The sequence below is a fragment of the Zootoca vivipara genome, chromosome 6 (genome assembly GCF_965207765.1).
Source record: "Zootoca vivipara chromosome 6, rZooViv2.hap1.1, whole genome shotgun sequence".
NCBI classification, from domain to species: Eukaryota; Metazoa; Chordata; class Lepidosauria; order Squamata; family Lacertidae; genus Zootoca; species Zootoca vivipara.
In genome coordinates this window covers 63397540-63417034 of record NC_142589.1, presented here as the reverse complement: position 1 = coordinate 63417034, position 19495 = coordinate 63397540, and the positions used below count along the sequence as shown (strand labels likewise).

Here is a 19495-nt window from a genome sequence, read left to right as displayed (position 1 = left end):
CTATGCTAAGGTGTACACAGCTGCTGGAATCAATTGCCAGAAGCAGGGACCACCAATCACTATAATTTTTGTTTTCAATGACAATGATCGTGATTGGTGGTTCCTGTGTGTGTGTGTGTGTGTGTGTGTGTGTGTGTGCGTGCGTGTGCGCGCGCGTGAGAGAGAGAGAGAGAGAGAGAGAGAATTGTAGTGACAGAATGCAGCATCCTAATCTACCATCTCTAACCTTTACAATGCAATGTTCACTACAGTCCAACTTAAAAAACACACCTGTTGACACCTTCCTTGTGGGTCCTTCCTTGTTTGTACTAACAGCTGTTTAGGAGGGTCCCTATCAGCCTGGGAGCAAAATGAGGCAACAGCAAAATAAGACAGTATTACTGAAATTTCAGGGAGCTCCCCTAAATATACAGAAGAATATAAGTTTGTAAATTTGAAGACATCAAAACAAAACAAAACAAAAGCACATCAGCTTGACAAAGATCTGTGAGCTTCCATGATGTACAGAATGTTAAGGGGTCAGTTGGAGGGGAGAGACATTTGGGGGGGGGGCACACAATGATGCTAAATGTGGGAAGATTCAAAAACAATATAAGAAAATCAGCACATTGTTAAACAACACAACTCACCCGCAGTGATGGCCCCCAACTTGGATGGCTTTAAAAGAGGAATGGCAAATTCGCAAAGGAGAAGGCGATCAATGGCTACTAGCCATATGGGCTCTGCTCTGCCTCCACAGCTGGAGGCAGTAATGCTTCTGAACACTGGTTTCTGGAAACTGCAGGAGAGAGCATTCTGGTGCCTAGGTTCTTCTTGTGGGTTTCCCACGGGCTGGTCACTGTAAGAACAAGATGCTGGATTCGATGGGCCATTGGACCTGATCCAGCAGGTTCTTCTTATGTTCTTAATAGGGAATTGGCCTGCTCAAGTGCCGAGTAACTTAGAGCAGTGATGGGGAATCTGTAACCCTCCAGAGGTTACTGGACTACAACACCCACATCCATGAGCATTGGCCATACTGGCTAGCCTGATGGAAGTTGTAGTCCAACAACCTCTGAAGGGCCACAGGCCTTTGGTTTGATTCCACAGAGTTTAATTCTTTTAAGTCTTCTCTGTATTTTGGAAAGTTGTGTTCTTGGCTGGACAGTTCTTGAGATTGAGGAGCAGAGTGTTTTGTTTTGGGCCTATGTTTCAATACCATTGGACACCATTTTAAATCAAGATGGCAAACAAAAGCTTTCCAAACTGCACTTGTGTCGAGAGCTCCTAGGAGAGTGTAATCCAATTTTTAATGGTGGCTCTTGAGATCAATTCCATTCTGAAGGAAATCAGCCCTGAGTGCTCACTGGAAGGACAGGTCCTGAAGCTGAGGCTCCAATACTTTGGCCACCTCATGAGAAGAGAAGACTCCCTGGAAAAGACCCTGATGTTGGCAAAGATTGAGGGCACTAGGAGAAGGGGACGAGGGGACAGAGGACGAGATGGTTGGACAGTGTTCTCGAAGCTACGAACATGAGTTTGACCAAACTGCGGGAGGCAGTGCAAGACAGGAGTGCCTGGCGTGCTCTGGTCCATGGGGTCACGAAGAGTTGGACACGGCTAAACGACTAAACAACAACAACATGAGATCAATGAGCAGGTTTTTATTGCTGTTTGGGCATGATGGGATACCATATTGAATCAGGATGGAGGATGGCACTGGTTGTCCTCCCCCCCCCCAACTTCTTAGAATTCTCAAGTGATGCTGGCTATGAGGCTGCTGGTATATAGTCCGGATTGAGAAGGCGATCGGGCCGCATCCGGACCACAGGCCTTAGGTTGCCTACCCCTGCACTACAGTCAATGACAGGCAGGGTCAAATAATTCTAGTTTCCCCCCCCCCCAACCCTCTCCCCTGTGGGAGATACAGTGGTAACTCTACTTACGTATTTAATGCGTTCCGAACGCACATTCGTAAGTCGAAAAAAATTGTAAGTTGAATCCCATAGGAATGCATTGGGAGAAAAAAATCATAAGCTGAAGCAACCCTATCTAAAAATTCGTAAGTAGAAAAAATCCTATCTAAACCGCATCCAAGATGGCGGACGGAGCTCCGTTCGTAAGTAGAAACATTCGTAAGTAGAGTTATTCGTAAGTAGAGGTACCACTGTAATGAGGCAACAATGAGCCTAAAGAGGAAGAAACTGCCAGGCAATTCCCCCGCACTGGTTATAGGTAAAAGGGAAGGCAGGTGGGGGCTCACTGAGAATAGACTGAAGTTGGTGAGGAAGTACCCCATTTTGACCTAATGGACCAGTCACCGATGCTTTCCTGCCCCACCCCGTAAAAGGAAAAAGGCTATTGAATTGATATTTATGCAGAACCCAGAGAACATCACAAGCTGATGCAAAGATTGAATGACAAAGATGATCTGTATCACTGAAACATCAAGGGATGAAGTTGCTCTGTTCTATGGATACTTTTTTAAATGAAGCAGAACATAGAGGTAAACACAGCACACAAAGTTCTTAAAATTGATGATTGCTAACTGATAGCAGTGCAGAGATGATGCAGAAGAAAGTGGGGGGTGGGAGAGGGGGGGAGAAGACAAAGCTGTTTATGGAAACTCATTCACCCAGGCAATGGACTGGAGAGACCACTTCTCTCCCTTTAAAATAATAGCAATGTATCCTCCGGCAAAGATTTTGCAAATAGAAGATCTTGATAAAACATGAAAGTGGCTAATAGTTCCAGATGTGACTGGAAATTTAAATTATTCTTTGGCTGGGTGGGGATGAGTCATTGTGGAGCTGTTTGAAAGAATAAATCGGCAAGGGTTGCTTATCCTGAAGCAAGCAAGGGAGTTGCCATTAAATACGGTATCAGGGACCTGTTTGATCGTTGAGCAGAGCACCTAATTGCAGACATGCTACAACCAAAGGCTACCTCTTAATTTCCTTTTAAATTCTCAGGATTGCTGTTGCAGGTGCCTGGTGGAGAAATATTGCAAATGGTTGTATTCTCAATTTGGTTCTCACTTCCTTTTGCTTTGCGCTTTCAGTTAAATATAGCAGCCCTTAGTTATAGTCCAGCACCATCAAGGGCCACACGCTCGCCACCAGAGTAATTTGTGTCCTCCTGGCACAGATGGCTATGGGACGAAAGCTGCTACGCAAGGGGCGGGAGCACAGCATGGATCTGAGAAACTGCTCAACCCCTACATCTCTAAGGATCCCTCCTTGGAGGATATATATGCATATATCCGTAGTGAGCAGCTGAGGTTTTCCGCCCACCAGCAGTTTCAGCGGAGCAGAGGTGATGCGTGCCGTGCTGACTTGCATTGATTACTGGAGGGAAGGGAGCAGATTGTGTGTTCTGAGTGTTGCGAGGCCTGCCTCATTTGCTGAGATTGTACAAAAACACCAGAATGCAATCACGGCTAAGATCTCCCCCGGCACAGGTACTGATCGCAGGAGGGATATTAAACGGAGAGCACGGTTGCAAGTCACCTCACACAGGCAACCTGTTTTGACTGTCAGCAATGCTGCTGAGCATCCTTGGACCAGGTTTGAGATGGCTTGTTTGAGTTCCCTCTCTGCTGCTGCTGCTGCAGTTGATGTCCAGGCCTCCCTCGCCACACCAGAAACAGAGATAGACCAGTGGGGAACCTGTAATAGAAAGGTCACATCACCTCCTCACCTCCTCTCAGGGGTGTTCCTCATCAATGTACTTGCTGGCCATGCTTTCCTCCAGGATATTAATTACACAATTTCACTCCTTTTCTTTTTGGTGCTTTTTAAATTAACATCAAAACAAAACAAAGATTAAATCCTTCCAGTAGCACCTTAGAGACCAACTATGTTTGCAAGGGGTGAGGTGCTAAAGAAAGCTTTTTCCTGCAAGACCAATTGCAGTCATTAACAGTCGTTAACAGTCATCAACAGGTTTACCACTCCTATCAGCCAATCACCCATTCCCACCACCCTTCTGAGTAATACCCCCACCCCCACCCTCTGACTATTCATAAGGGTCTGGTGACATCTGTTTCAGTGTATCTGAAGAAGTGTGCATGCACACGAAAGCTCATACCTACGGTATGACAAACTTAGTTGGTCTCTAAGGTGCTACTGGAAGGATCTTTTTAAAAAAAAATTTTTGACTGCGTCAGACCAACACGGCTACCTACCTGCATCAAAACAAAAATGCAATTAAAGTTACAAAACAGAGGAGCAGTACAGAGCTTGGATCTAGCAGATAAATAGTGTAGTGAGCAGATCACATAGAAAAAGCAAAGCAGAAAAATACATCATGAAAGCCAAAATTTGCAATGTGGTGGAAGAAGAGAGCTTTGTATAAATGAATTTGACACATAAGAAATGAAATCCAACCAAAAGACACAGGAGTGTTCCATGTCTTCCTTACCATTTAGAAATGCAAAGTTTGCAAGTCCCACCCCACCCCCCGAAATAGTCAAGAGTCCACATATTTATTGTCTGCAACGAGAAGTTTAAGTCCTGTAGCGTCTTGCATTTTGGGGCCCATGCAGCCAGCACAAGAAGTTCCTTAAATTGGTAAGTTGCTATTTGCTCACCCCACAAGTTCAAAAGGTCCCAAGTTTTCATTTACAGCAGAAACTCAACATTCCACTAGTGACCCCTAAGCATGCCCAGTCCTTCTTCACTGGGCATTTGAGTGTGGGGGTCCCACCTTTGGATTTATTGATTTTTAAGTGTTTGTATTCCTGCAAAGCTGGGGTCCTGTCCCCCCCGCCCAGCATGCTGATACCATCTGCTTTGGTGCCATATATTTTGATGCAGAGGTACTATGGCACCCTCCCTGACAGTACAGCACTTTGACTATTGAAATGCAAGAAGAGGTTGCTGGAGGAGGAGAAGGATTTTCCTTATTAAATCAAGTGCTGTTCACAACTGTTGTAATAAATGGTAGCTACTGCCAAGTGCTAGGTCGGTCAAAGGGCAGTGTAGATGTTGTTAGAAGGAAATTAGCCTTATGCTGTCTGCACCTGGCATTCCTGTACAGAAGCTGACTAGACTGGCAGCTGAATCTTATTTCAATACAGGTAACGGCATAACGTTCTCCTCAGCACCTGATGGCAGCAGGCTAGTTATGAGGGATGCGGGTGGCGCTGTGGTCTAAACACCTGAGCCTCTTGGGTTTGCCGATCAGAAGGTCGGCGGTTCAAATCCCAGTGACGAGGTGAGCTCCCGTTGCTCTGTCCCAGCTTCTGCCAACCTAGCAGTTCGAAAGCACACCAGTACAAGTAGATAAATAGGTACAGCTGCGGTGGGAAGGTAAATGGCATTTCCGTGCACTCTGATTTCCGTCACGGTGTTCTGTTGCACCAGAAGTGGTTTAGTCATGCTGGCCACATGACCTGGAAAGCTGTCTGTGGACAAACGCCAGCTCTCTCGACCTGAAAGCGAGATGAGTGCTGCAACCCCATAATCTCCTTTGACTGGACTTAACTGTCCAGGGGTCCTTTACCTTTTTTTACGAGGCTGTGGGACGGGTAATATAAAACTAGGGATGCCATGTCATATTGTGCTGTGCCACTCTGAAGATCCTGAGATCCAATGTGGTGTAGTGGTTAGAGAGTTGGGCTAGGACCAGAGAGACCAGGGTTCAAATATCACTCAGATTTGAAGCTCCCTGGGTGATTTTGTGAAGTCATTGGCACTCCGCCTGATGGTTGTTGTGAGGATAAAACATGGGGAAGGAGATCTTGAAGGAATGCCATCTTGAAGGAAAGGGATATAAATTGTTGTTGGCATCAGTCTATCTCAAGAGAAAATGGAAGAGTGTGCCATTGCAGGTGAAGTCAAACTGTTGGAATGGCTGTAGAGAATGATACAGGAGAGACATGTTTTAAGGCAGCCGGGGCAGATGAAGGCATCTGGGGGTATTGATGCAGATGCACCATGGCGTTTCTTCTCTCTGTGCCCCTCCTGATGGTCATTCCTCCTCTGGTCACTGCTGTAGATACTGTCTCCCTCCAGATATAAAGTAATAATAAACAGGACAAACACAGAGGGGCGTGTGCTGCTGTGGGCAATGTAAACCCCTTCTTTTAAATCACAAATAAGCTGCCTAATACATTTAAGGGAAGAGGTAGCCCCTTCTCTTCTTATAATGGCTGAGTCCTCTCAGCCCCCTAGGGCTGCATGGAGCCCAGGACCTTGGTTTGCTTGTCCAACCCCAGTGGTACTCATTTGTATGCCTCCTAGACATCAGACAAGTGCTGAATAGTTTTAGGCACCCATTGAAGACTTATTTCTTTCCTCAGGCATTTGCTACCATTATTCCCTTGCTTTGAATATTGGTATTATCCGCTGTGGACATTGTGCATTTTCTGGTTTTATTGTACTGATTCTTAGGGACATTACTTGACATTGCCTTGGGATTTCTAATGCACAATGGGATACAAATGTTCAAACATTGTTCCTTGGTTTGGGAACCTAAGAAAAATAGGAAAGCTGGTTGTAAAGTCCTTTGATAAATGTTCCCATCTCCACCCACACTTGACTCAGAAATAAATGTCATGACTCTCTCCCTTGGAGTAGCTAGCAAAAAGCCAAAACTCTGAGGGCACGGAGTGTGAGTTTACTTTTCCATTGTGGACTTCCCATGGGCATCCCATTGACTGATGTGAGAATAGGACACTGGACTTGAGGGGCCTTTGGTCCAATCCAGTAGGACTTTCCTTATGTTCTTAATAAGGCTGTGCTAACTTCCCTTCTCAAGGATGAAGAATTGTTCTCTCTGCTGTATGTCATGTTTCCCATCAAGTGTTTGGGACACTCTTCTCATTTTCCCCCCATTCTGCAGGTGTCAGCGGTTCACCTTTCTCCTGGTCAGAGAGCAGAATTAATTTCTGAAGGGTCACAGTTGATGGTTTCTGCTGCTCTCAGAGGTCTTATCACTGATCCAAAAAAGTCTAGATTCATTTATGAAGCACATCCATTCTCCTTTTAAGACAACATGAATCTTTTCTTTCCTGGTCCAGAAGCCACTGTGACTCAAATTCGATTTACTCATATTCACCTGTTACCTGAATGTTCTCAAAGGATGAATATGCCATTTCTCATAGAATCGGCTGAAGGGGCCATTTAATCCAACCCCCTGCAAATGCAGGAATCATGGCTAAATAATAGACAGATGGTCATCCAAAATCCTCAAACTAAGGAGAGTCCACCATCTTCCACTGTTAAATAGTTGCCACCATTAAAGCATTCTTCCTAATGGTTGGAATCTTCTTTCTTGTCTTTTGAATACATTAGTTTGGGTCCTACCCTCCGGTTGCTCCATCATCCAGGTGACAGCCCTTCAGGGATGGAAAAATGGCTCTCTTCTCCCTGCTTGTGCAATTGGCAAGGGCAGATGCGCAGGCAGCAACAGCAAGCAGGAGCAAATGAAGGGCTCTGGGGCTCAGCAGGCTCAGCAGTGGGCCATGCCTGATAACACCACCCCCTGATGCTGGTCCTAGATCCAGATTACTTGAAATGAGGGTCATAGCCCAAAGTAGAGCATCTGCTTTGCATGGAGAAAGTCCCAGGTTCAACCCCCAGCATCTCCAGGTAGAGCTGGAAGAGAGTCCTGCATGAAAACTTGGAGAGCTGCTGCCAGTCAGTATAGGGGTGGCCAACTCCCAAGAGACTGCGATCTACTCACAGAGTTAAAAACTGGCAGTGATCTACCCCCTTTTTGGGGGTTGAGGTCAAAGTTGTTGTGCTTTATTTAGGGAGGAGGAAAGCCCTGTTTTTAAGGGGCTTTGTTCAGCTTTGGACATGCCTGGCATAGACAATACTGAGCTAGATGGAGCCATGGTCTGACTCAAGATGGGGTGTTGTGGGTTTTTTTGGGGGGATTGTTCCTGTCGGCTTTCTGTACCTTTATTTATTTATTGCTTATTACTACTTGGATTATGTGGTTTTTTTGTGTTGTAAGCCCCCTTGAGCATATTTCGAACTGTGGAAAGGTGGCATACAAGTAAAATTACATACGTATGTATTCTTAAGGTCCCAGGTTCAATCCCTGGCATCTCCAGGTTTGGCTGGGAATGTCCCAAGAGCTGGATGCACCACAATGGTCTGGCTCAGTAGAAGGTAGCTTCCTATGTTGTTAAGATAGAAAACTTTTGAGAAATTGGAAGGCAGGTTTTTTGTGTAGCAGTACTTCCGGCAGGAAGGTAAACGGCATTTCCATGTGCTGCTCTGGTTCACCAGAAGCATCTTAGTCATGCTGGCCACATGACCCGGAAGCTGTACGCCGGCTCCCTAGGCCAGTAAAGCGAGATGAGCACTGCAACCCCAGAGTCGTCCGCAACTGGACCTAATGGTCAGGGGTCCCTTTACCTTTTACTTTCCTTGGAGAGGCAAGTTTCTCTGCCACTGAGCTACAACATGTTTTCCCCCATGTTCTGATTAAGTTCACCTTCACTGAGGTTCCAGCAACAACATTTGGGAAAGCAGTGAGTTGTTTATCCTCCAACCAAAAAGCATACATATTAAAGGAAACGTTTCCTAAAAAGCTTGTATTAGCAAAAATCATGTTCAAATGTATTATTAAATAATTGCTTCTTTTGGTATTTAGATTGATTAACAATGCATTATAATAGATGTAATTCCTTGCAACAATGTGTGTGTTAGGCAAAAAATGCCTTAAAATGTGTGCGAAATTTTACATGGATTTTTTAACACCACAATTGATGTGGCAATGAAGAAAACTGAACTTACTAGTGGGAAAGAACAAGACCCTGAGAGAAATCAGTCGAGGCAGATCCAGCCATCTCTATTTGAAAAGCAGGACATCTGGAAACAAAACAAAACAATACCACAGGGGTCAGCAAACTTTTTCAGCAGGGGGCCGGTCCACTGTCCCTCAGACCTTGTGGGGGTCCAGACTATATTTTTTTTGGGGGGGGAATGAATGAATTCCTATGCCCCACAAATAACCCAGAGAAGCATTTTAAATAAAAGGACATATTCTATTCATGTAAAAACATGCTTATTCCTGGATTGTCTGTGGGCCGGATTTAGAAGGTGATTGGGTTGCATCTGGCTCCCGGGCCTTAGTTTGGGGACCCCTGCAATACCACAATATCCAGGAAGCCAGGAAGTCACACTGGCAGAAAGAATCAATTTGCTTTCTGGAGTTAAAACCTGGTCCCTCAACAGTTCAGCCCCATCCAGTATGCGCAACCCGTATCCTCCCTGCCTCCTTGAGTAATAGCTGCTGTTGAGTGCAAAATGACCCAGAGCAGCCAATTATGCCAAGTTTCTGCCGGGTAAGCAATTATCCAGGAAACAAACACTAATTAATTAAACACTCTTCATAACAGACTTGTCTTCCATCAGGCAAATAATTAACAGGCATGGATCATTTGGTGAGCGGGTTGAACGGCGAGGGCATCCTTGAAAGGCATGCATGACAAACATACCTCTTGGCTTGACAAGGATGCCAGCTGCTGCCTTCCTTCCTTCTCCTCTTCATTGATGGTGGTGTGTGGGGAACCGCAGCTGACATATATTGACTTCACTAGTCATCCACCTTTCTGGTAGCAAACATTTACGTTATCATGGAAGGCAAAGATGTGGAGTGATGTGAAATGAGGGAGGGAGAAGACAACAACCTCTCCTCTCTTGTGATGTTGCTCCACCACCCTAGAGAGACGCACGCTGGCCCCAGCTACTGAGATGTACCCACCTGACTGTGGAACCATGAGCAATGATTGATGCATTGATTTACTTTATATGTCACCCTTAGCAGATTACAATGAACAGTCACATAGCAAAATCCAAGGCACAGGGTGGGGAAGTCAGTTGACCAAACATCAGTCAATTCAAATAGGACAAAAACAAACCATTTAGCAAACATAGAATGAACTCACTATCTATACTTAAATGCATCCATTCAGTTGTCCATGCAGGGCAACCTCATGGCTGGATTACTGCAATCTTGGGGTTGGTCTGGAAGCTGGAGTGTGTCCAGGCCCGGCTCTAGGTAGACCCCCGGTGGCGCAGGGCACCATGGCGCCGGCCTGCCAGAAAGGTGCCGCGAGCTGCGCCCGCCCGCTGACCGGCCGGTCCGCCAGTCCGCCGCGCAGCTGCGCCTGTGGGAGCCGCGCTGCGCGCAGCGCCCACCCACCCACCGCGCTGGGAAACGGGGCGGGAGGGCGCCAGAAAGATCGCGCTGTGCCTGCCTGCCCGCCGCTGCGCCCACCCGCCCACCGTGCTGGGAAACGGAGCGGGAGGGCGTCGGAGAGATCCGGCGCACCACAGCGGCAGGGGCGTTTAAGACGGCCCTGAGTGTGTCCTTGCACGCTGATAATTGTCACTTGCTTGCCTGGGTGGGGGACAGAGAGGGATGTGTGGATGAGAACTGTACAAAGGAAAGATTTACCTTCATTGCTACACCCACTTTTGCCTCTGACCCCGCCTGCCACTGGGTGGACCAGGGTCAGTGTAAGGTCAGTGTAAGCCCTGCCCCCATACTCCAGTAGGGGGGTACACTTAACCCGAAGTATGAGTGTAATTGGTTCCGGAAGTCCGTACTTAACCTGAAGCATACTTAACCTGAAGTGAACTTTCTCATTGAAAGTAATGAAAAGTGGATTAATCCGTTCCAGAGAGGTCCGCAGAGTACTTAAACTGAAACTACTCAAACCGAAGCGTACTTAAACCGAGGTATGACTGTATTGCTGAGTTCCAGTAAGCCCCTGGACTGCCTGGATCTGGTGGGATGGGGCAGTTCACAGCCCTAATATGTACAGCTACAATCGCATCATCTGAAGAAGGTGGCTGTAAGACATGGCTACTATGCGTACATTTGGAAGAACAGCTCTGAGCACAGCTTGCCGTTGTCACAGCTCCCATCTCAGAAGCTCTTACCTACAAATAAGTAAGGGTTCATTATTCAGGAAAACCACAGTACAGGCAGCAGACACAAGGCTCAGAAGTCATGGTTCAGAAGTTCAAGAGCAAGGTAAGACGTTCAGGCCTGGGTGGAAGCAATGAAGATGTCCCAACAAGTGGTTCTGCCCCTCCCACCAAAATTTTAAAGGGGAGGTATGGCGTGCTCACTAATGAGACTTGCTCACCTTGCAGAAACATTGGTGTACAAACATGGGCTCCTTTGGGTTGGGTAAGGAGTGCTCCCATTTGTGAAAACAGTGCCTGATTTGCAGCACCTTCCTGAATAGGCTCCTACTCAGCCTCTGCTGCTTCCAGCTCTACCTTGCCCCCATAGCTGTTCCAAGCCCTCCTCCAAGGTGGCCGGGGGGGGGAGAGCCGACAAGCCTGCTCCCCCTTTCAAAGTGGCTGAAGTTGCAGCAGAAAGGAGCCACCCTACGTTTTCTACCCAGGTTCCCACGATTCACCATCACCCAATATTTTCTACCTCCTGTGTTGGTGCCTGCCAATGCAAAGATGATCCCAACAGTGCTATGGAGCTTGAGACATCCCTTTTCCTTAATTTTATGCAGCTCTTGAAAGCCCTGCAATATAACCCACTAGTTCCAATCAGGAGCAAACAAGGCAAGGCTAAAGAGAACTCTAGTCCCTAAGGGGCTTTAATGCTTTGCTCTCATACAAGGGGGCTTTGCAGCCATTACGATGATTTCTTTGCTTTGGAGAAAGGGTGCAATTACCTTTTGCTGGCAGCTTGCTTGTTTGCATTTCATCTGGTTTCCTGGAGAACCCAGGAGCAAAGCAAAGCACTTTACTTGGAACTGGTCACAGATCCCCCTCCATTTAATGTCCCCTCCATTCTCTGCAGAGCGGCATCAATGGGATTGTTTCCTGATCAAACCCAATGAATCGTTGGAATTAACCCTGGAGACGTCACACCATGTTTGCACCAGAGTCATTATGGGTCCAATGATCAGGCCCAAAGTGGTGCAATGGATCCTATGCCGCTGAAACTAACAAATAGAACAAATGAATAGCTGTCAAATCCATGCTTTCCAAAACAAAACATGAACTGAACTACAGCTACCTTGAAACTTCACACATATCCAAATTTTGTGATACAGTTCTCCAATCAAACCATGTGGTTTTTTTTATAAAAAATGCACATACCGGTAATAGGGGAAAGCGTTCATTAAAATGAATGTGTTTGTAAAAGCAACACAGAAAATGCATTATTAAGGAAAATTGCTTGCAAAAATGTGTACACTGGAACCACATAAAAGATGTGTTAATTAGCAGATACTCACACCAAAACACAGATAGATTTTCATGATTTTTTTAAAATCACAAATTGATGCAGAAATTTGAAGAACTAAATTTAAGGCTAGAAATAATGAGAAACTCAGAGAACTGAAATTGACGACAGATTCTTCCATCCCTAAGTTCAAGTGAAGCCTGTAGCTGAGTTGACTGGCATAGCATTCTCACCTGACTTCTGTTTCCTCTTTGCTGATTTATTTCACAGGCTTTGAATGGTGTCAGCAGTTCCAGCCTTTGCCTCCTCTCTGCTCTGGACCTCATTAGAGAAGGAGACATTAAAAATACATGCTCTGCTTAAGACCAGGAGCAACAAGAAGAGTGTCAGGTGGGGAGGGGAAGGGAGGCAAGAGAGGGCCTTTGGTGGGAAGGCTGAGCACATCATTCCACATGACTGTGCTGTTAAGCTATTGTTTGTCTAGGCTCAGGCATATGAAAGTGAGGATCACTCTGCTTGCTCTGCCCACTTGCAAGGTTGCTTCGCTTCTCGTTTAGCTTGCTGCATGTGTGCGTGTACATGAGCATAGCTCAAAGCCCCACTGATGAATTCCCTTTTGTACTTCTTGGAAATCCAGCTGATCAACACAAAACCAAAAAAGGCCTTTGAGCAGAGCAGAGATGGAAATGGCAGAGGAGAGGGAGCCGAAGCACGAAGCACGAAGCACCTTCGCAAACAGCCAAAAAGAGAATAATTTATTATTGCGTGACCAGCCCTTTTTTGAGATCAAACTATTTGCGAAGCCCTGTGCAAACAGATTGCGGATGATGTTGCTGGCACTTGATGTTGCTTTTCTTTCTGGCTCCGTCCATTCTAACACTTCAGGTGGAAAGCTAAACCCCTGCTGCCTTAGTTTAAATTGTAAGTTCCATGGGGCAGAGTCTTTTGCTTTGGTATACAACGTCCCATGTACTGGGAACATAGTGAGTTTCCTTAGGGATGCACATAGATGCCAGGAGAAGATATATGCATTAGACTTTATCCTTCCTTCCTCACGTTTGTGAGTTCAGCAGAGTGCCGTCCCTTTGCAGCTTAAAAGGGAAGTTTGGATAGTTTTAGCCTTTTAGTTTAAGTAATCCAGGGTGCTTTAAGGCAGACTGGATTTTCCTTTTCTCCCCCTTTAAAACAATAATCACACAGTCATTGTAAAAGGTACAAATAACATTGACTCACCCAGAGTTTCTGTTGCAGAATGACAGGTGCAGCATCTTTGTTCAGGCAGGTTTAAAACGGTAATTCGGTTACATAGGCATACGTACTTTAGTCTAGCTTGAAATGAAGTCTGAGCTTAGCAGTTGTTCTCACATTTCTGGCTTGGTGATGAGATGAAGAGGTAAAAGTGAAGAGAGGCAAAACAGGACGTGCTCGGGCAGGTAAGGAGACTTTATATAACTACGCCCTCCCCTTGTCAGAGCACAGTGGGAGTGTCTCACAGAGGTCTCTCTAGCAAACTTACAGGAAAACTCTGTGAGCTTCAGCTCCTAACATGTGCTTATCTAGCAAGGCAATGAACTGTTGATTTGACTGCACTTTGACTATCTCCCTCACAAGCATTGGCCTGTCTAGCTCCGCATTGTCTACACTGACTGTCAGCTGCTCCCCAGGGCTCCAGACTGGAGACATTCCCAGCCCTGCCTGGAGATACAAAGGACTGAACCTGAGACCTTCTGCATGGAAAGCAGGTGCTCCATCCCTGAGCTATGACCCTTCCTCTAATTCCAGATACACAAGGGTTGGTTTGGGTTGGTTTAAGCACAACGCTATGGATTCTGTTCAAGCTCAGAAATACGCTCCTCGTTGCTATTCACATATTCCAAGTGACTGGGCGTCTTCCAAGGCCATTACCCTGGTCACCACGGGACACAGCACTGAAAGAGGAAGAGAAACCACAGCAGGAACAACTTGCTCTGCCTTCCTGTTTCACTCTCATTTAACCCAACACACACACGCACACACACACACACACACACACACACACACACACACACACACACTTGCTCCTCCATTTTATCTGCCTTCTTTTGTGTCAGACACCCTGGATTTTGAAGAGACAGGCATGTTATTCTCCAGCCACAGGGGTGCTTAGGACACTCAAGAGAGACCTCCAGCCATTTCCCAGCCATTAGTTGCCATTAAGGAAACCGCCTACCCCCCCTTTCCAAGTCATTAACATGCCGTCTGCCTGACAAAAGGAATAGGCAGTCATTTGTAGGGAAGTAGGAGCAATTTGGAGTTCAGCTTTGAAAGCAGACATTTATACCTTCTGGGCTAATGTGCAGGTTGGATGCGGGTCTGCTTTGGAATCTACACTGCAGGGAGAGTCCAAAACAAGGTAGCCCAAAGGCCCTTCCTTCCTTCCTTCCTTCCTTCCTTCCTTCCTTCCTTCCTTCCTTCCTTCCTTCCTTCTGAAGTAGCTGCCTGGGGTGGCTAGCATGCAAAACTCCAACCATTCAGTTTGAAAATTGCAGGAAGATTGGAGGGAGAGAAGGTGACTTTTCCCAGGGGTCCATATTCCCTTCCATACAACCTTCCAGAGAGTGGAAGGACATCATCGCATCCCTTTGGTCCCGGGGGAAATTGGAGATGGGCTTTCAACTCAATGCAGCAGGAACCAAGTGTGCCAGCCACTGTGGTCAGCTAACACCAGTAACAAGAAAGAATCAGTGCTCACACCACCTTGAAAGCATTTCAATTAAAAAGGACAACTACTACATTTTCCTTTTTAAAAAAATCCATGTGGAAATGAGATGCAATAGACATCGGGTGGCTCCAGACATTCTTTTTATTGTGCTTGAGTAATGATTTGTGCTCATGATGCTATCAGGGCAACCATACACCCTCCTGCTTTCAATATTGTTTGTGCACGCAAAAAGTTTGGGGTGGTTGCATTGCTTTGTTTCCAATCAGTACAAAACCCATAACCTTCTGCTGAAATCCCATAACTTCCTACGCCACAAATGTTCCAAGTTATTTTTGTCCGGCTTTAGTTGTGCTATGTGACTCCTCTGGAAAGCAGTAACATGGTAGCATTGAGGAAGCATCACATAACAACTAATAATGCTGAATCCACCACTAATACACTGTTATTGGAGAGGTTGCTCTATTCCGAGCTTTTGTGTGGTGGTAAATAACTCGGTTTTGGGAGCTAATATTTAATTGCATCTCCCAAATCACTAACCAGACTGTTCTCAAATCTCCTTCTTTAGCCTTACTCTCACTTTTCACTGGTCCCAAATTGCTCCATAAAGACCTTGTTATTCTTTTATTAGCACCTGTCAGAATGGCAGTGGTGGGAGGATGGAAAACGTCCTCGGAATTTTCTGCGACTGGTATGATTGCATTTGAAGATCAGCCTCCTTGGAGAATCCAACTCACAATTTCAAAATTGGCTAAGGGTCTGGCTAAACCTCAAGCATTTACAAATGTATGGTTTCTATTTATCAGTTCCTTGTCTGTAGGTCCCCAAACCACCAGCCTTACATACTGATTTCTGGAGAGATTCAACAAACTAATAATGTGACTCCATCTTCCTTTGCGTTCCTTGTTTCTGTCTTCTCTGTGTATGCATGTAGCAGTTTATGGAACATATTGCAAGAGTCCTGCATTTATATGGTTGTTCCTGTTGCTCTTTATTGTACCATAGGTGCTTGGGAGCCCCAGGTGGGTTATGAGGACATCCCAGGTGGGTCACGGCAAAGCTGCTGCCGTCATGTTGGACTCCAGCTAAGGCTGACCAAACCAAAGGTTGCTTTTTTTTTACCTGTTGCCATCAGTGCAGCAATAACAGTGTTCACCTCCCTATATGCTAGACAGCCATTCATAGGGGCAAAATAACACAAGAGTGCATTTGCAGTTCCTGCATAAAATGGGCATTGTTTAGACCAGAGTTGGAGAACCTAAGGCCCTGTAAAAATTGCTGGATTACAACTCCCATCACCCCTGAGATCATTGGCAAAATTCCAGAGGGCCTGTGAGCCTGTTAATAGCAAAAACTTTAAAACCCCAGCAGTGTCTTGCAGCACCTCAAAGACTCATAATTGTGTTTATGTATGGCATAAGTTTTAATAAGAAGGAGCTGACCAAGCAGTCTCTGGCCCACAAAGAGGCATACAGCAATACATTTGTCGTTGCTCCAGGAGTCTATTTTGATTAGCACAGTGCAAACACTGCAAAAATTAAAATAAAAAAATATCCTCAAGCATCCAGAGGCAGGAAGGGGAAAAAATACCCAGTCCATTTCACATGGGACAAAGATTATGTAGAAATCTGACTGTAGGGGTTGACGCAGCGCTATGAAACACAAGCATGCGTGTGTGTGCGTGCACGCGCGCGCGCACACACACACACACACACACACACACACAGAGAGAGACCCTCATGCCCCCAAAGTCCTCTGCTCCTCTGCAGGGATGAATTTTCCACTGCAACAGTTTTTCCTGGATCCAGCTTTTGAAAAAGGCTGCTGTCGATTTCTGGTCCAATGCTGGAAACCCAGGGAAAATAGCAAGGCTGAAGGACCAAGGACAGCTCCAGGTGAGCAACTTGTTCCAACCAAAGGTTGGGAGCAGACTGAGGCACACAACTTCCTTCAGTCTCCACTTGCTTGAGAGAACTTCAGAGCCTCCTCCTTTCCACAGCCTTCCTCCTGGTGTGCTCCTGGTGCTGCCAGACTGGTGATGTGCAGTGGGAAGCATCTGTTTCTGCTGGCTCAGGGGAAGTTGTCTGTGAGGGTCCAGGCTCTGTCCCCAGAAGCCCTGATAACCTGGGAGGTTCCCCTGAGAGGTCTTGCCCAACTTTCTCAGGAGCAATGGTCAGCTCTGACCCAGACCCAGTTCCCCATTTGATACCCCTGTAGCCTCCGACTCTGTGTCCCAATCACTGATGGATACTGGTCATAACAACTGCTTTGTAACACTACCTGAGCAAATTCATGTTGGTTCAGAAAACAGTCGAGCTACTTCTCAGTGTTTGGGGGAAATAGCTCAGCTCATCTCCAAGCCAATCTGATGTGAGCTGTGGTGGGAAATCCTCTCCTCGTATGTGGGAATGTTCCTAGAGCCCCTGATGCAGATTGCAGCAGAAGAGTGGATGGGTGGATCTTCACAAGCAGGCATCTGCAGTCTATGTTTTGTAGTTCCAAAATGTGCAGTGAATTCATTTGGGGTACCATCCTGGTACTCCTCCCTAGGTGGCAGACGTGGTCATCTGAAAAATCACTAGGTATTGGAAAATGCTGGTTTCTCACAGTTCCTCATTTTTCCAATCTTAATTCAGTTCTCCATTTTGCCACATCCTCATTAAAATTCATCCATGAATTTTTCCTAATATACCCATGTTGGCATGCAATTTTGCCCAATATACACATTTTTTTTTGCAAAGCAATTTCCCTTAATGCTATTTTCACCAACAGAAGCATTTTAATGCACTCTTTATACCCTAGTATTTGCATTTCCATGAATGTGACTTGGCTTGGGAACAGCATCGCAAATCCAGAGAAGTGCACATTTTGAAGGGTGGCTGCCTTTGCCTTGTTTCAGAAAGTGTGGATCAGGTAGGTTTGCCTTTAAATGCAAACTGAATTGAATTCCCCCCTCAAATCATGACCATACAATGTCACCTGACTAAAAGGGCACTTAATCAGCTGCAAAATTAATGGAAGTTGACGCTGGAGCACTACAATGTGCTTTTGCCGCGGGTGAACATGTCATCTGAGAGCAATGAGAGCTAAGCTTAGACTGATGAGCCACCCGTCTTGCTGTTTTAATACAATTAGATCCCATGCCTTCTTTCAGATTAAAACCCTTGTCAGTTACACAAAGCTACCTTATGTGGATTTCCGGTTTTCCTAAGGGCACATTCGCATCAGGGCTCCATTGCAGCCAAGGCACAGCCTTGAACCCATGCCAGAAACAATGATTCGGTCAAACAGCAAACTCAGCTGCTGTGGGCCAATGGTTTTGTAGTGAAAATGGGACACAGAGAAACAAAGGGGAGGTATCAGCATGCAACGAACAGTCTTTGGAGGTTGCGGGGAGGGGGTTGAACATAAGGGGAATGCCCTTCCCAATGGAGACTGAGCATGTTCACTGGTAACAGAATGCTAAGTGTCTGTAGGGTGGGGGGGGGATGGAACACTGGAGTAGGGGAGGAAAACTGGAGCAGAGTATTTGGAAGAGGACATGGGCTGGCTGGCTGGCTGGCAGGAACATACATGCATCTCACTTGTGTTAAGAAAAAGTACTGCCAAGAGTCCATTGCCCTAATTCAACATTTCCCAAACTTGGTACTCCAGCTGTTTTTGGACTACAACTCCCATCATCCCTAGCTAGTACGACCCATGGTCAGGGATTATGGGAATTGTAGTAAAAAACCCCGGCTGGAAACCCAAGTTCGGGAAACCTTGCCCGGATCCATTGTGTGCAACCACAGTATATTTTCCTCCAAAGGCTGTCAGAACCCTGAACAGGAAGACTCTACACAGCAATGTTCTTAGTCATTGGCTCCGGTTGCATTTGTCACTGTTCTCTCCGCCTTCCACCTTAGCAGTTCCAATGGACACCCCCAATTATGATGACCAAGTAGACAAAATAGCAATACAGTGGTACCTCGGTTTATGAACACAATTGGTTCCGGAAGTCTGTTCATAAACTGAAGCGTTCATAAACTGAAGTGAACTTTCCCATTGAAAGTAATGGAAAGTGAATTAATCCGTTCCAGATGGGTCCGCAGTGTTCATAAACCGAAAATTCGTAAACTGAGGTGTTCATAAACCCTTGGGGTCCCTTCCAACCCTACAATTCGACTATTATATGAAGGCATACCGGTAGCTGGCTCACTGGAATACTGAACAGGAGAGTTCCATACTGCAACATTTTGTTGCAGGCCTCATCCACAGTGCTGTTCATCTACACGCACAACACAACACAACACACACACACACACAAACACACAGGTCCCACTACCCATGAGCTGCACAGTATTGGTGTGTGTGTGTGTGTGTGTGTGTGTGTGTGTGTGTGAGAGAGAGAGAGAGAGAGAGAGAGAGAGAGAGAGAGAGAGAACAGGCACCCACCCAAATGCCCAGCCTTTATTTTTAAAGTCACCTGTGTGCACACAGCCCTTCGTAGCAACACTTCCACAACTTATTTCCCCTCCCCTCACTGATTTGTGCAAACACAGGGAAACATAATTTTGCACTCTCCTGGATTTTCCAGCAAGTTTCATACACCTGCACAGCACACAGCCCCGGCAGAGGATGCTTCCACAACTGCCTCCC

General features: G+C 46.1%; 2 long non-coding RNA genes across 4 annotated transcripts; both read right to left on the bottom strand.

Moving 5' to 3' along the window:
* Positions 1 to 1983: 1983 nt before the first annotated feature.
* LOC148685375 (uncharacterized) lies at positions 1984 to 9985 on the bottom strand. 2 transcript variants are annotated; one of them, XR_015950644.1, is made up of 3 exons: positions 9887 to 9985; positions 8733 to 8807; positions 1984 to 3647 (listed from the first exon to the last, which is right to left on the bottom strand). It is a non-coding gene; the product is annotated as an uncharacterized LOC148685375 (long non-coding RNA). The 2 variants fall into 2 exon arrangements; XR_015950643.1 differs by lacking the exon at positions 1984 to 3647 and adding an exon at positions 7861 to 8110.
* Positions 9986 to 10302: 317 nt separating this feature from the next.
* Positions 10303 to 14181, bottom strand: LOC148685374 (uncharacterized). Of its 2 annotated transcripts, XR_015950641.1 has the most exons (4): positions 13393 to 14181; positions 12393 to 12474; positions 11645 to 11917; positions 10303 to 10341 (listed from the first exon to the last, which is right to left on the bottom strand). It is a non-coding gene; the product is annotated as an uncharacterized LOC148685374 (long non-coding RNA). The 2 variants fall into 2 exon arrangements; XR_015950640.1 differs by lacking the exon at positions 10303 to 10341 and having other exon boundaries at positions 11327 to 11917.
* Between the last annotated feature and the right edge of the window lie 5314 nt (positions 14182 to 19495).